The sequence below is a fragment of the Aythya ferina genome (genome assembly GCF_964211825.1).
Source record: "Aythya ferina genome assembly, chromosome: 19".
Classification (NCBI taxonomy): Eukaryota; Metazoa; Chordata; class Aves; order Anseriformes; family Anatidae; genus Aythya; species Aythya ferina.
Window position 1 is genome coordinate 11,814,024 of NC_140309.1, and position 17,173 is coordinate 11,831,196.

The window sequence follows — 17,173 nt, forward strand, 5'->3', positions numbered from 1 at the left end:
GAGGGTGGTGGAGGCTGGGCTGAGGGCAGAGCAGCTCCTTCTGGGCAGGACGGGATGGTCCCTGCAAGCCGGACCCCAGCAATGCTCCAGCCCCTGGGGCACCCCAGCCTCTCTGCCCAGCTCCCATAAGCTGCAGCCCCGTGACTTCAGGAAATCGAAAATCACCTCGGTTTAATCTGAAGAAATCTGCAGGCTTCAGCAGCTGGGCTGCTCAAGGTCACCCGCGGAGGGAGCAGATCGGGACCGGGAACGCCGGGCTCCTGGCGCAGGACGTCCCCTCCTCAACCTCTCCTTGAGGGCAGCTTGGCCACAAGGCCCCAGAGCTTTCCCTGGGGCTGCTGCTTTTTAAGAACCACGACGTTAAATACGTCACGTTCTGCTGGCTAGAAAGCTGGTGCACGATGACCCTGGGTAAGTCACAGGCCTGGGCTCAGGATGGAGGAAAAAGACCAAACTCCCCATCTTCAGCTACCTGGCAATTCAGGCGATGTGACAACGAGCTTAATGCACCTCACGATTTTTCTAGCAGTCCCTGGAGCAATTCAATAATGTGCATCTTCCCGATACTTTTTAAGTTTAAATAAAAGCAAATATTCTTATTGGATTCCTTTCAGAATTCCAGCACAACTTAAGGAAATAAATGTCTTATTCCAAAACCCACCCCCGGGCTCAACCTCTGCTCCCCACTTTGCACGCCACTTGGATTTAATTGCCTCTGAAAACAATACCAGGTGGTTCAGAGAAGGGGGTTGCTTTCTTTTGTAACTTCTCATGGCCTTACGAAATGGCACACACACAAAGCTGTAAGGGCCAACCCGCCAGAAGTCCCCAAATTTGTTCTTGTGTAAATGACATGGCCAAACGCTTCCTGAAGATCCATCGCCCGGAGAGAAGAAAGCGCGCTCACCACGCTTTAAGCTCCAAACCAAGTTTTACAACCAGGATCTAAAGTCCCAGAGGGGGTGGAAAATTTTAGGCTTATGGTGTTAATGCAGACAGATCTCCCTTCCTTTTGAAGAGAACATCTCAGTACCTCGAGCAGAGCCGCGCACGATCAGCAACACTCGCACAATATCCACTCGACTGCGTGAATATCCCCGCTCTGCTCGTGTGAGCAGCTTACAGGAATTACAAAGGCTGAGCCAGCAAGGAGAGAGAAAGGATTACCGAGGGCCACAGTTCATTCTGCTTCTGCATAAACAAAATACGACCTTGATTAAAATAATAATCAAACTTAGCACTCCCACTAAACTGCTGCCCGAGAGCAGCGCCGGCCACAGCGATAACCGCTCGCGCTTCTCCAGCCCCAGTGGACAAATGGACACGTTCAGGCTCCAAGAAGCCCAAACAACCGCTTAGCGGGATTAATTTTTAATAACTCAGCACTTTGGTTTTATGTACTTATTAAAATTTAAGACACCGAGTCATTGACCCCTGTAATTTTTCAATTGTTCAAACTACGAAGTCTGGGCTGGCTAATTACGCCTGAACAGCTGTTGGAGACGACCTTGTGATCAGTGGGGAGAAGCGATGCAATGCTATCGGTTTACGAAGATCCACAACAGTTCCTCTCCTCCTCCCCACCCTGTTATCATTTTAAATAAGTTCATGAGTTAATTACACAGAATAATTCAGAGGGTTATTTGGAAAAATCAAACCCGCTTGATAGTCTAATGAACGACGGCCCCAGCTACGTGCACTGGGATACTGGCAACGCTTCACCTTCACCAGCACCACGGGAAACGTGTACTGGGGCACCAGCCCCCTCCCCAAAAGGGCTGGAGCAGAGGAGCAGAGCCGGCAGCACCCAGACCCGAGCCTTCAGAGCAGACACTGCAGCACTGTGCCTGCTGGAGCCCACGCCTGGCCCTGGGGAAGGCTCTCAGCATTTTGTCAGGGTAAAAACAAAAGCCAGGCCTGTGCAGATGACCCAGCAGAAACCGAAGAACTCCTGCACCGGCAGCTGCAGTGATTGAAGTGTCTGGTAAACAGTCCCCGGTTCTCTGGAGATATCTCCCTCCAGCAGCTTCTGGACTGACTTTCAGGAAGGAGGGAGAAAACAATTCCTAGAAAAACAACCAGCAGAAATTCTCATCTTCAGGCAAAGGGAACAAACCGTCAGCCACCCTGCTGCTGAGCCCGGCCGAGGGTCCCTCACCCGCTGCAGGCACCTCTCCTCCCTCACCCAATGCTCCCAGCCCTGCCAGGGTACCCCGAGGGGTGACGATTGTTCCACCCCCAAAAAATCGTCCCAGTACTAGGCTTTGGTGAAGGCAGCTTGCAGAGGCTGAGAGCACAGCCCCTGTCCTCCCAGCACTGCACCCACCAAGCGCTCACCCCAACGCACAGCAGACACCCCTAGCTCCCAGTCTAAGCTACGCATCTTCAGACCCCAAAGGCCAGGAGGTTTCTCTGTGCTCCTGGGAGAGGTGCAAATGTCACCAGACCTACCCAGACCACCGAGAACGGCCAGAGACACGAGGTGGTTACACCTGACACCGCACAGCAATGCCAGCGCCCGGCACCAACGCACCCTGACATCCAAGTTCCCTGCCATCCACATAAAAACACAAACATCCCCCACCAAGAGCTTGAAAGTGATGGTTTCTAAAGCAATTAACAGCCGAGTTAGCATTCAGAAAGCTAGCGCAGGGGACCAAAGACCTGCAAAGAGCTGGGAGAAGGCGGACAGCTCTTGCCTGGGTAGGGGACACGAACGCAAACAGGCTGCCACATTTCCTACAAAAGCTCTCTGGCTGCTTGGCTTCCCAAAAAGGGCAGCAACCGACAAGAAAATAAACTGCATCTGTCAGAAATATGCAGCGAACAATTAGAGGTAAATTGGGCTGCCTCCTGAAAGACCAAACAAAGCAGGGCGCACAATACGCAGCGCATTCCTACACACATTCCAAGGCTACTGTTTCACAGCACAACTTTTGCTCAAGCAAGCATGCAAAGAACAGGGGGGCTCTCCGTCCAAATGATTCCCACGGCCTGCTATCTGCATACTCGGTAGCTAAATGCATTTAAAAGACATGAAAACCAAAAAGGAACTCAATACACAATTGCTGCCACGGCTAGTCCAAACAATCAACTTTGAAGTTTTCCATTAAATCGGAGAGAAAAATTACTTACTGCCCCGAGATGCTGAGAAGCACATTTCCTCCTCTGCAGACAGCAGTGTTTATAAACACGCAGAAGCACTGACAAGGCCTTAGGGTTTGTTTCCACCAAAAATAGCAATTGTCAACAGAGGCACCATATTTCAGCATCGTGAGCTGTTACAGACTCCTATTAAAAATTAATATGCATCTTCTATGATTACATGCGAGCTGTAGCTGCACTCGGGCTCACCCGCGCAGTGCCACACGTCAGGGTGCGACCACGAGAGCTCTCCAACGCCTGCGGGTGCAGCAGCCGAGCTGCCCTTTGGGGAACTTTTTACCAAGTTCAGCTGAAATGAAACGGGTTGGGCTTTCCTTTCCCTTTTTTTCGCCCCCTAAACTGTGCATTAGCAGGTTTTTTTTTTCTTTTTTTTTCTCCTTTTCTTGGGGTTGGTAACCTCCAACCAGCGCCCATAGCAGCAGCTCTGCTCAGCCTGCTCTCAGACCCGCAGCCTCCACAGCTGCCACCGAGGAGCGCGTCTGCTTGGATTGGAACAAACGTGCCCAAAAGTTACTGAAATTTTTCAAATGCGCCTTGTTTAAAAGGTGATACCTTTCCAGGAGGGTGGATTCTTCCATCTTCATTGTCCAGCATACAAATGCACGAGGGGAAAAAAAAATAATAATCTGCATCCCTCTGTTTTTGCCTGGTTTCTCACACCACGAGGGAAGAGGCGCGTGCATGAACCGCGACTGCTGGGCTGCGGGGAGGAGCGAGCACCCTGCAAGCCCTGGGCACCTCCGTGCCCCCCGGCTAGCTCGGAAGCACAGAGCTCACATCCCTGTGACCTGCAGGCCGGGGAGCCCTCAGGAGCCTTGAGGCGTGCCGACGTGGTGCATTTACATCCGCGGTGGCCGGGGGGAGGTCAGGCCGTGGTCAGCCGCTCTCCACACCTGGGGAAGTCAGAGCAGCGACACCAGGCAGTGTGCTATGGCCCCTGGTCACCTCTCCTGTCTCAGTCACATCAGCGCTGTCAGAGAACGGGCTCGGGCTGCAGCAAAGCTCTGACTGTTGATGAATGAGGCTAAATCCAAGCTACAAGATAAGCAAAAACACCTAAAGGCACTTAAATCCAGTCTCCAGCTACCAGCCAAGCGACAACAGGGCCAAGACTGAACTGCAATCAGGCTGCTCGATGCAAGGACAGAATCGGGAATTCACTGAAGTACACGAAACAGACAATTACCATTTCACATACAGCTATAATGAGGAGAAAGGGCTGTATTTAAGAGGTCTCGCTTTGTCCCAGCCTGCATCGTGGTTCTCCCATGTAAAATTTGATTCACGGTAGGATGCTGTCCTCAACACCTTTTTTTGTTCTTTCAATCGTCCACCACTTACCCAGCACACAAAATTCAAGCTCTTTGCTCGCGCTGGGTCCAGGTTTGACATAGCAGGCACAGGGAAGCAGGGAGCAGCCTGAGCACAGCTCTCGGCTCTGCAGCGCCGAAAGCAGGCGAGCTTTTCTATTTGCTTTAGGAAGACCAGACAGATGTGACTCAGAGGAAACAGTAGCCAGGTTTTGGCTGGTGGCTCACCCCACACACGCCAGCAAACCTGCAGCCAACAGCAGGAGCAGTCGGTAGCGAAGCAGCCAGCCCAGCCTCTGGCTGTCCTCCAGCGAAATTCAGGCAGAGACAGTTTTGCAGAGCCGTGCAGACAGGGGGCACGGGGACAGCACAGCACAAGACCTTGGGAAAGGAAGGCGAGGTCGCACCCTTCACGCACCTGCACTGCCAGGCAAGGCAGATCGTGCACGCTCCTGTGAGGCTGTGATAACCTGTGGGTCTGTACGGGGTGCTGTATGGGGACAGCACCTGCACAAAGGTGTGCTGACCTCTGCCAGCCTCTTCATCCCCGTTTTTCTGAGCACAAGGCACCTGTGAAGCTTCTGCACTTGTTAAAGGAGGGGGCAGGAAGGAACATGGAAAAGCCAGAAAGCTTCACTCGGCCCCTCCAACTGAAAGCAGCTTCAGGTGAGATGAAGAGCCCTCTTCTCAGCAGTCTAACACCCAAAAACCAAAGGACGCAGAGGTGACAAAAAAAAAAAAAAAACAGCACTATCCAGAAAAGGGAGTAGGGTGTCATTGCCCGAAAACCCCAAAGGCCTCTTTTAGTCTTGCAAATCCCACACCTTTGAGATACACTTTGCTACGATGAAGGCAGTGACCCTTCAACGAGATTTTGCAGGTGGGAAACTGAGGCAGAGAAGTTAGTGACTTGCTCCAAGTCCCAAAGAAAATCTGTAACGATGCTGAGACTTGAATCCAAATATATTTTCTAACTTCCGAGCTCTCAAGGAGCCCTTGGGACCATGCCTCTTACCATCTGCACAAGTGAGGACATACAAGCAAGCACCTTTTTGTTTCTTTGCGGCCACCTAACAATGACACATTGCTCCCCAAAGAACGCTTCCCAACCTTGAAATGACCAAAAAGCTTCTTACAAGCTGCCTCACATACTTGTTCTTGCCTCCATTTACTCTGCAGAAAAGCTGTATTTAAATTTTTTTGTTTTGTTTTGTTTTTTGGAAAAAAATGCACTTGAAGACGACAGCTTAACTGTCAAAGGGATCAAGAGCAAAAGCTCCTGCACCTCCATTAAACTCTCACCGCTCAACGATTCCGGCAATCTGCTCGGAGGACTCCTGACAAGGGGGCACACATAAAACACTCAATCCCATATGCTTTTAAATCACCCAGAAGAAGCATGTTTCTGTGCCACTCCTCCTCCTCCACTAACTAGATTTAAGTGGTAATTCCATAGGAAGGGTGATTATCACGAAACTTTTAATGAGTTGCCATCTGTACCCTGCACTTCATAAATGGGGAGCGTTCCACTACCATGCTGTCCAGGAACATGAAACGTGGCAACAAAGCACTACAAGGTGATCTCAAATAATACTTCCCTTCTCTCAAAATTAATGGTTTTAACTTGGCAAAGAGACACACAGCAGAGAAGAAAATGAGAGCTGCATTTTGAGTCCTCTCAAATGTATGAGAAGGCTTTTTGTAGCGTTATCAAGACTTATGGCTCTTATTTGGCTGGATCTAAACTTCAAAATAAAATTATTAGGCATTAAGAAACATGATAAATCTCGCATGCCATCTGAGATGGAAACTGTGCACTGAGTTACCAAAATATGTTCAGCAAACTGGCTACAGAAAATGTAATAATTACAAGGATAAGAGCCTCTCTCAGTTTTATGGCCAAGAAAAGCGTACCCTTTTGTCCCCTGAAAGTTCACAAAGTCATACATCACCCTGGCTGGCATGTTTGCTCCCGAAGTATCTAAACTGTTGCAGCTGTCTCAAAGGATTTAGAAAACTAGGAGCCAACAAGGAATTTTTCATTAACGTGGAGAGCAGAAATCAATGGTCCCCTGGTGTCATGTCATTTCAATGGGGAAAGGGAGGAGATGGAGGAGGAAGAAATTCTAACAATACGCATGCTGCAGGCAGGCTGCCAGCCTACAGCACGCACCATCCTCTCCTGCTCATTTCAGCTCACAAATGATCAGCAGAGTAATTGTTCCCAATAAATTACCGACCTGCATGTGAAATACCACAACAGTTTTGTACGGTTTCGTACTTTCGCACACGCACACAGTTAGCAGGAGGATGCAAGTGAAAGAAGCCCAGCGGTGGCTCTCTTTTTCCAAGAGAAGTGCTGGAGCCTCTCAGGTTGGAGTTTACCAAGAACCACCCAGACAAGGGCACATGGTGCCAGTGGTGGGATCCGTTCAGTGCTGCTCCTCATCCGGCCACCGGTACCTGCTGGGGCCCACCAGCTTCCCAGCCGCCCTGCAGAGGGCTTGGAAGTCCTGGTGGACAAGGAACTGGCCATGACCCAGCGGTGCACCCTTGTGGCAAGGAAAGCCAACGGCACCCTGGGCTGCAGCAGGAGGTCGGAGCAAGGCTCAGCCCGGCAGGAAGGTGGGGAGGGCTGGGGGAGAGCTCCAGAGGTCCTCTTCAACCTCTGCCAGTCTGCGATCAGCAGAACAAGAACTCCCCACCCTCTGTCTGCAGACAGGAAAAACTGTTTCGTTACCCATTCCAATTAAAACAAAGCCCTCCTGCCCCAAGGCAGCCCTGGCACTGCAGCAGGCACCCAGAGCATCCCTCCCAGGCTGCTGCTTCCCAGGGCTCCGGATTCACTTCACTGCATCATCAGTGCAAACAGAACAGAGACAGCGCCTTTCCAGACCAGAAGGGCAGTGCTGTACAGCCCCTCTGCACAGAAGCCAGCAGCAACACGAGACAGAGGACCTCAGAGATTTAAACTCCGTGTGATCTACAAATGAAGGCAGCAATACAGTCCACACGCAATAAATACAAAAAGCCACTCCTGCCAGCTTCAAAGACCATATTCATTGGAAAGATATTCTCTATAGATCTCAAGAGGGACATGGGGGGAAAAACGCCAAATCTATTCAGAGGCTTTGAAAGTCCAACCAGTATACATTTGCCAATTAATGTTTGCCATATAAGTAGTTCCTGCTTTCTAGGAAAAGTGAAAAGTCATTTTGAATTTGATTACTATTTCCATAAAAGAGAACTCGAAACCAAAGCTCTTATGTTTTATTCTATTCCAAAAACGCAGCAAGAGCAAGAATTTTGGAAGCTTTTCTCTGCAGAGGAGCAGAGCTCCAGATGCGTTCAGCATCGCAGCGTGCCTGCTCTGTAACTTAATGGGGTAAACCTTGCTCAACGTCCAGGCCTCCGGGTCAGCCCCGTGGCATTTCAATAAAGCAGAGACAAGCTTGTTTCCACTCCCATGCCAGGAGGAAAGACGAAAGAAGAGATGAAAGAAAGCAGAGGACCACACTTGTAGAGCAAATAGTGGAGGAACCCAAAAGCTCATCAAAGTTAGCGAGAGTCAATCCTCTCTTCGGGTAACATGAAACTTGTTGAACGGTACAATATTTGCTGCCTCCGTTCTCCAAACAGTTTATGAACACTGTAATTTTGTTCACTAAAACCCTAACAGCACCAAACCCCCCTCTAATTATAGATGTCTCTCATGCATGATAATCTTCATACAATTAAGCCCTCTTAAAAGAATAACCGATTAAATAGCACATAAGGTTGTGATAAAAATGACAAAAGCTCAAGAGATTGAAAATTAAGGCAGAAATTCTACCTGTAAGTACACACTAGTGCACAGAACAGCAGTCCCAACTTTCAGACCTGAACAGGAAGTCTGAAACTTTAATACAGAATCACAAAAAAAAAAAAAAAAAAAAACAGCAACAAAAGGAACTCACAACTGCCCTTATACGAGCTGTGTATGGAAAGACATTAACCTCCTCTCAGTATCCTCTTTGGAAGAAAAAGCAGTTGGTTTTATTTCAAGTGCAAAAAGCTCTCCTGCACAAAATGGTACTGAAACTTCATGTCTAATTTAGGTAAAGGGTCCTCTAGGTAAAAATACATTTAGGCAGAAATTCAACATTTGCTGGAAAGGCTGGAGTGCTACCAAACCACTCTGCAGACAGCTGTGTACTCTGCGACTGCCCCCGTCCCAGCACACGAGCCATAAAAGCAGGCAGCAGCTCACCCTCCACGGGAGCACGGCTCTGCCGCCCGCCCTGCACACAACAGGAGCACGGGTCACCCCTCTGCTCACATCCCTCTGTGAGACTCTCTTGGTCTCATCGCTGCTAGCTTGTATCATTAGAAGCTCCATCCATCAGAAGTTTGCAGTGCTCTGCAGGTTACTTCCATTGCAAAAGCTACAGCTATAGATAAGGATCGAATATGCAAGTGGCTGTACGAATGAAAACCAAAAGGATCATACCTGCCTGACAGGTCCTAGGATTAAGCTGGTTATAAACATCCAGAATATGAAAAGAATATTCCTCAGTGCTAGACGGAATCTCAAAGAAAACAGCCCCCACGCACATATTTTTTAATGTATATAAAACACAACCTTATCCTCGGGCCCCATATAATTAAGATTTAATTAGATTAAGTTTCAACTAGCAGCAGATATTTTTATAACCAGGGGTTTGTAACGGAAGCAGCAGTACAAATCTCCTTCTGGGAATGCAAAAGCTCACGAGAATAAACTCTCCCAAACACCCTCTAATTTGGAGTGGGAAGGTGAAAACACATCAGGGGAAAAAACCCTCGCAAGCAGCACAGGCTGTGCATACCATTCGTCTGCCCGGCTCTACGTGCGTGGTGCCAAAGAGGTGATCTGGCTTCCCAGCCACAGCAACTGGCAGGATGACTTCAGTGTAACTCAGCCGGTGAGCAGCTCACGGACAGCTTTTATTTGCTCTCTGAAGCACAGAGGCTGTACCTGGCCACCAGCCGCCCCGCAGCCGCTCCCATCTCCATCTCGCTCCCTGGGCGACGTGCTGACCATGCTGTGTGCCTGTCGCTGCCTGAGCCGCACCACGGGAGCACAGCTGCCATGGCAGTGAGGCTGCCAGCGCAGGCATGGCGTTGTCCCCAGGGCGACAGCAGCCACAGCAGCTGGGGACACGCGCACCACAGGGACAGGCAGCAGCAGGAGACCACAGTGGGGCGAGAAGCCAAAGCAAACCCTCCCTCCCACCCCGAGCCGTGGGTTTCCCTCTCCAGCTGCCAGCACAAGCCACCCATAGAGCTTCCCCTTGCAAAGCTCGTGTCTTCACCCCCTTATGCTTCCCAACGAGGCCAAAAATTTCTCAATTTTCCACTTGTATTCAAAAAACAAAATCGGCTCAGGAAATGCCAATGACAACAGAAGCACCTGTATAGAACAGAACGGACCAAGGATGTCACCAGGGCCCTCCCGATGAAAGCAGTGATGGGCCTCAGCCCGGCCAGCCGGGGCAGCACACAAAGACACAAGGGCAGCTACTTGGGGTTTGCCAGGGCTTAGCAGGGGCCATGCTCCCACCCCACGTAAATTCACCCAACAATGCACTTTGGTTCCCACAGAAGTGGACCAGCTCTTGCTGCCCGCTCAAGAACACACAGAGGAAGCCGACGGGGCCCCAGCACCCCCGGCACCAGGTGGAGATGACGGCACGTGGAGCCCTGGCGCCGGCTTCTCCCTCCAGCCCCAGCCTGCCAGGAGGCCAGACTGGTCCCGAGGAAACCACCAGAGCTCAGAGACACGGCTCTGCCCCGACAGAGAGAAACACAGCCACGAGATAATTTGCATGGCCTGTGATTCCCTTTCCTGCTCTCCCTCCTCTCCGAGGCCGAGTGCTTGTGACTGAACCAACGCCGGGCCCCGACGCCGCCTGTCTATAAAGTGGAAGACTTGCCGGCAATCGACATGTGGCAATTAAACGGCTGTTTACATTACACCTCCTTCCTAGCCGGCAGCTACAGAGCACGAGGCCACCCACACATGAGCTGGGCACTTCGCAGCACAGGCAGAAAGCAAAAGGCACCCAAACCATGCGGAGGGGCCTGGCGCTGCGTGAGGGCAGGCTGTGCCGTGAGGCAGCAGCTCATGCAGCACCCCGTGGAGGCCGGGCCCTGTGGGGTTCAATGTTGTGTGGGCCACGCAGCCGTCACAGGGCTCATGGTGCTCGAGGAACAAGGCAGGGGCTGGGGGGGAGCAATGGAGCAAGCCCAGCCCCACAGCACGGGCAGCAGCACAAGGCCTCTGCCTCACACTCATGGGCACGACAGCCGACAGACGGATCCCCTCACTGGGCAGGCAGCGTCTTTCTGCCAACGCTATCATTAGCCGGGGCTATTTTTAAGCTGACCGCTGCTTAGTGCCGCCAAGCTTCCTCCCCTTCTGCTCCCAGCGCCACAGCGCGAGGCGGCGCGCGGCCCTCCACACCCCCAGGGCCGAGCACTGGGCGCACAGCTCCGCGTTGGCTGCCTGCTCACAGAGCCTGCGCTGCCTCTGCCAGCAGCCACGCGTCCTCGTGCAGGTCCCCTCGGCCATGAGGCGTTTGTGGGGTGCCAGCCCCAGGCCTCTGGAGGAAAGGAGCCAAGAGGCTGAGGTGAATGTGCACAAGCTGCTCCTCTGCTGTGTCGCTGCCCCGCTGCGCACCTACCTCACAGAACAGAAGGCCCCGGCTCAGTTTTTGGTAGAACTGCTCATCAGAGGGATCCCCCCTTCCGTTACATACTGTAAAAAATGTTATATAAAACCCGAAAAAAAATTCAGCTACAGCTTTTATTTACCATTGTGCATATGGGCCGATGGCTGTGGCAGGCTACCAAGTCTGCTGTTAAGCTAGCCAAGTTTGCTTCTATTGCTTTGCTACTAACGCATGCCGCGCGTAAGGAAGCGGGGCCCGCTTCTGATGGCAGCCAAGGCAAGGGCTCTGCTGCTCTGCCCAGCCCTGCCGCCCCACAGTGCCTGGGGGAATCCTGGAGAGAAGAAGTTTCATCTCCAGTGATCACTGACATGGCGGTCGTGTCCACGAGCACAAGGCACGCTAAAGGCCATGGCCCAGGTGTGGCACTGGACAACACCCACACAGCTCGCACCCCAGAGCCATGATCTAGTGACAGCGCCCTTGGAAAAGGCACAAGAGTGCTGCCACCAAGCCCTGGGCTTTGCACTTCATATGGAACACATACACTGTAATTACAACAGATGCTAGGAAAAACGGGGCCTTGTACTGAAAGGAGACCCGTGGAGCGCCCCATTTCCATCAAGTCCCCCCGTTCTTTGAGCAAGACCACGGCCCAGCAGGTCGCTGACGCCTCCCAAAGAGACCTGGCACTGCTCAGGAACCCCACAGCGCAGCACTCGCTGCCTCGGTGAGATGATCTGAGGCAAATGTGGAGAACACCAAAACGCACAGACACCACGGGCCATTTCAGGTGCTTAAGGCCCGATGATAAGATGTCCTTCCCAGCAGCTCATGCTAAAAAAAAATAAATATATAAAAAAAAAGGAGGGGGGAGCTTCAACTTCATCTCTTGATGGGAGGTGATCTTCCAGCTCTGTAGCAGCCCCGATGTGTCAGGCCTTATGATGCTCACACCGATAAATGACCTTCCCCACCCTGCAAATGTTTCCCACTTCCTAAGGCTGCTGTATTTATTGACCTGAGCAGGTTTCAAAGAACTCCCCCAAAGACTGACCTATCGGTTATGTTTTTAAGCCAAGTTGTTGCTTTCTAAATTGTTATGACCTTCCTCTTCCCCTCTCTCCCCTCCCAGTCACGAGCAATAGGAATTAAATTGATTCAGTCTATCAGTGTTCTGCATCTAAGTGATTAAATTCAGCCACTAGAAAAATCTGTTTTGTGCTGCATCTGAGCAAAAGCAGCGCTGCCATTGGATCCAGCCCCCGGCCTCAGAGGGAGGGAGGAGGCAGCATGGGGCAGAAAGGCACAGAAGGTAAAATACAGACTTGGTCATTGTGGCGATATCAAAGGCATAATCTTTTTCCCCCCCTTTTTAAGCTGGAGCAGTTATTAGATGTACCATTAGAAGTAGCTTCACAGAGCTGCCTGGCGCAGAGCGGAGAGGAGGCGGCGCTGCGAGGGCAGGTGCAGGCGCAGCACCCCCAGAGCATTAGCAGCACGTTGAGGTTTCAGACCTGCAATATCCAAGATCAGTGCATTATCGATTCCAGACAGATGTCACGGGGCTGGATGCTGACTTTGAGGGCAGCTCCCCATCCTCAGTACAGTCTGTTTCTTGCGCAAACAGACCAGAACTAGTCCTAATTTATCCGGCCTGATGACCAGGCAGCGTTCCTGGGGGACAGATGCCTCGCTCTCCAGGCTGGCTCCAGCCCTAACAACCAGCTGACCATCTATTTTAAGCTGTTCAGCTGGGATTTTACTTTGGGACATCCAAGCCAAGAGGAGCATTCTTCCCTCCTCCCCTTTCTTCCACACGGCAATTAGAAAAATTAAAAAAGGCTGGAGGATTTAACGCATCTGCCTAGCCCCCTCCTCCAGACAACAAGCTGTAAGGACAGAGACAGGCCCATGAAGGAGAAGTTCGGGAGGCAGGGTTTCAACTTGTAGGTGTCTGCACAAGTGCTGAGCAATTCACCAAGCAGGGGCTCAAAGAAAGAAGGGATCCAGCTCTGCCACAGCTCTCACTGCAGCTCTCCACCCTCTGCGCTTCCCCTCCTCCAGCCGCTGCGGGCAGGGACCCTACCTGCCCTGGAAACACAGGGGCGTTACGGCTGGGCTGTGCTGAGGATCCGTCCCTCCCTGTTTCAGGAATTTAGCGAGAGAACAAATGCGCACACAGAGAAAGAACACGCTGAAATAACTGCCTGTTCAGCCGCATCCTCCAGAAGTTCTTCGCTTCCTGCATCTGTGGGATTTCTGGCACGGCCACGGCGCTGACCTCACCTGACCTTCCCGCTGCATCAAAGGGCCTCATCTAAATAGGTCATTCCTCGCAGAGGGAGTAAAGTTCAGAGGAAGCTAAGAGACTTACGGGCTGCCTTAATCATCAACACCCCCCTCCACACTCTGCTGGAAAAAAAAAAAAAAAAAAAAAAAAAAGGAAAAAGGGAAAAAAAAAGAAAAGAAGAAAAAAGATATCCACAGTGGCAGAGACAAAATGTTACAGAAAAGAGAATTCGGATCTACATACTGGGGTAGCTGAATTTTAAGCAGTACAAGGTCTAAGAATACATCTGGAAACACACATGCAAATTCTTCATATCTAAAAATGAATGTCTCTGCTGTAGATTACTCTCCAGAGTAAAAGAGAAGTGCTAATATTACTTGGAAGTTTTTTGTCTCTCGTTCTGTTTTTTGTTCATTTTTTCCCTAAGATCAGAGCTGATGAATTACTGTTTAAAAATCACATACATTAAATTATCTAGATAATTTAAAGCATTATATACTTAAATTAGTATTATTTATTACAAACTACCAGCTTGCCCCAGGCAAACCACACTACCAACACTTTCACTTCGTTTTTAAAGGCAGTATCTTTTGCTTTGGAATAAAATGTCCTTCACATCACCTCTGCAAAATGCCACATCCTCTTTCCCCGTGGTTTTCAAGGTTTAGGACTAGCAGGCTTACAGCGTGCCAGGCTCACAAGCTAGGGCTCTTCGGCAACGGGCTCGATGCTGATTTGCATCAGCAGAAGTTGTTGCCATATTTTCCCCATCAGTTCCTTAGAGGAAAGCTTACAAACTTAATTCCCTCTTTACATTTGCTTATTCAAGTTCCAGCTGCATCTCCCCCTAATGTCCCATTAGGGTTTTCCTTTTAATTACTTTTTCGCGTCAGCTGTGCATGCTTTGCAAGGTCCTCTTTCTAAGAACTTAGCGCTCTCTCCCGTGGTCCCTTCCATGAAGGATGTTTTCTCCCTCTCCTTTACCCCTACCAAGAGCCCTCCCCTAGCCCCTGTGTCTCCACGCTCCGTTTCCTGCCTCGTGCCAGCCCCCGGCGCTGCTGTTTCGACACCCCAGGATCATACCTGCACAAGACACTTAACGAATGGGAAGTGCGGCAGGGTGTGGAGCGTTTCATTCATGAGCATTATGCACTTGGCTTAATGACAATTTCTCATTACACATACTGTCCTTGCGACTGTCATAAAAGATTAAGGAACATAAAAAGCAAACTACTTAATTGCGGGCAGGTGTGCAAGCCTATTCCCTCTCCCTGCACCAATGTTCTTTGGAAATACCTTTAAAGGAAAAAAAAAATAAATCCTTGGAGACGTTATGTAAGAGAGGCACACGGCAGTCGCAGTGGCTGTCCCCGCACTCCCAAGGGACAGACAACCAGGGCACAAGGGACAGACAACCAGGGCATGGCATGGCAGAGGACGGGCCCCTCTCCTTCCCTGCACCAACAAGGCACAGGCGGGTGCAGCCAACCTCTCCCACCCAAACCTCACGCCACCAGCACGATGCCTGCCCCTGCCCTGCCCCATCCCACTGCTACAAAGGAAACATGGACGAAGGTTTGTTTAGCCAACAGAGCCCAGGTTTAATTCCACGGCACATCCCACAGACCCAGAGGCCCAGCAGGCAGAACAAGGGGAATTTTACCCAAACTAGCAGGAAACACCGCACACGGCAGCTGCTGTCAGCCAGGCTGGAGCACGCGAGGTACACACCGAGCCAGCATGTGCATAGAAGTCAGCAAGGCTGGGCCACGGAAAAAGCAAGCTCCTTCTCATGTCTGAGTTCATTTACATGCTATAGGCTGGAAAAAAAGGAGCATCCGTTTTCTGTAAAGCTGTGCTCATCTTTTTTGTAGTGCAATAGGCAGAGAGACATCTCTCTTCTCCATTCGGCTTAAAGATCATCTTTTCCACTACCATGATGAAAGACTGGAATCAATGTCAAGACACGGGAGAAATCAGTTTACTTCCATAGTACCAAACAGCAGAAAAGGAATTCGCCCACAGACGCTGCTGATAAACTGCCACAAATTTGGGCCAATATCCTTCAAGTTTAACTACACATTGCTGCAAAAGACAAGACACATCGGCAACTACTTGGACAGCAGTCTGAAAATGTAAAGTGCCCTATAAGTATTATTATTACTAGCAGGCTGCTACGGATGTCTCCTATATTTACCATCTGGGTAAAATAACTACTTCAAACAGTCCGTTTGAAGGAGTCCCAAGAGCAGTTAATGTTTTCCATATACCCTCCAAATCAGTCACAGATGATGCAAAATGGTGAAGCTCCTCCTCCCGTTTCACCTGAGCTCCTGTGCACCTGGGGAAGGGTTGGAGACTGAAACTTCAGCCACTTCCACGCCCTGGCTGCTGAGGATCCTTCTGCCCACGCAACACGCAGAACTCTGCCAAACAGATTCGATCACAGGGGAGGCCAACATTTCCCTTTACAAACCACTGATACCATCACACACCATTTCTCTCTTTTCAGTGTGATGTTCAGCTTAACCCGGATGATTTGTTCTGCATTAATATTTCAGCAGCACTACAAGCAAACGAACGGATTTCTTCCCGTGCTGCAAGCAAACAAGTGCACGCAGGCTGCACTGCACGGGGCTGCTGCCGCATCCACGCACAGATCTGTGTTACCAACCCCTGGGTGCGGAGGCCACAACAGCACAGAGGAGAACGAGACTCAAAGGAGCGCGGGCAGGCCTTTCCTTTGAAGTGCACACCTTTTTCCAGCGTCCAACTCGCAGCTCGTGTAAATCAGCGCAGCTCCGGGCGTTGAGGTCTGGAGCACGTCCATGCACACGCGGTGGGTGTAGATCAGCACGGATCCTCTCACCTCGCGGAGTTTTGCCAGTTAGCATCCACAAACAATCTGGCTGAAATCATCAATTATCTCCAATTCTTTTATTTTTAGAGCACTTCCCTTATCACCAATGGCCACGGCAAAATCGTACTGCGTGGTAGCATTTTTACCCTGCCTTACCCCTGCGATACGGCCAAATGGCCCCTGACACAAGTGCCAGCCTGTCCTATTTTCACAACTCTACCACGGTTTGATTTACACCATGTAAATAGAAGTCGAAAGCAAGCCTCTGGTCCCAAAAGATGCAGTCTCAGGTTTTTGCACCTCCTGTACATTTTATGGAGCAATTTTTTAGGTCAAGGAATAATCTATAAACCTATCCACTTAAACGGAAAAGCAGAAATGAGAAGTGTGACCTAGGAGTCAACAAAACAAAAGGGCCACATTTCCCCAGGATCCCCTCTCCTAATTACTGACAAAGCAGGTCAGGCTCTGGCATTACCGAGCCTCTCCTTCAGCCTCTGCAGCCACTCTGGAGCAGGGAACAGTCAACATTTACTGCTTCAGAACCATCACCACAAACTGCAAGGGCTTTTGAAGATGAGCCCACTGGTGTCAGTAGGGTATTTGAGTGAAAGGGACTCGAGGCCTGCTTGAGCACTAACGCAGGCCATGAAGCCTCACGCCTTGCACCGCGCAGCTCCCAACACTGCGGCGTCAGGGCCTGAAGAAACCCACCCTGATTGCAATTTGTGTGTTCCCACACATGACCTGATTTGCTCGTCATGCCACGGCCACTCACGGGTCTATTCTCGAGCTCTGTTTCCAGCAATGGGATCACTGAGCTTATTCTCTGGCTCAGCCTGGCCACCGGCACCAC

The 17,173-nt window shown here is 50.6% G+C and overlaps 1 protein-coding gene across 14 annotated transcripts in view; it reads right to left on the minus strand.

Annotated features, from left to right (window-relative positions):
* The window catches only part of MSI2 (musashi RNA binding protein 2), a 228,748-nt gene that overhangs the window by 121,257 nt on the left and 90,318 nt on the right, over positions 1 to 17,173 (minus strand). The gene's annotated exons all lie outside the window — the stretch shown is intronic.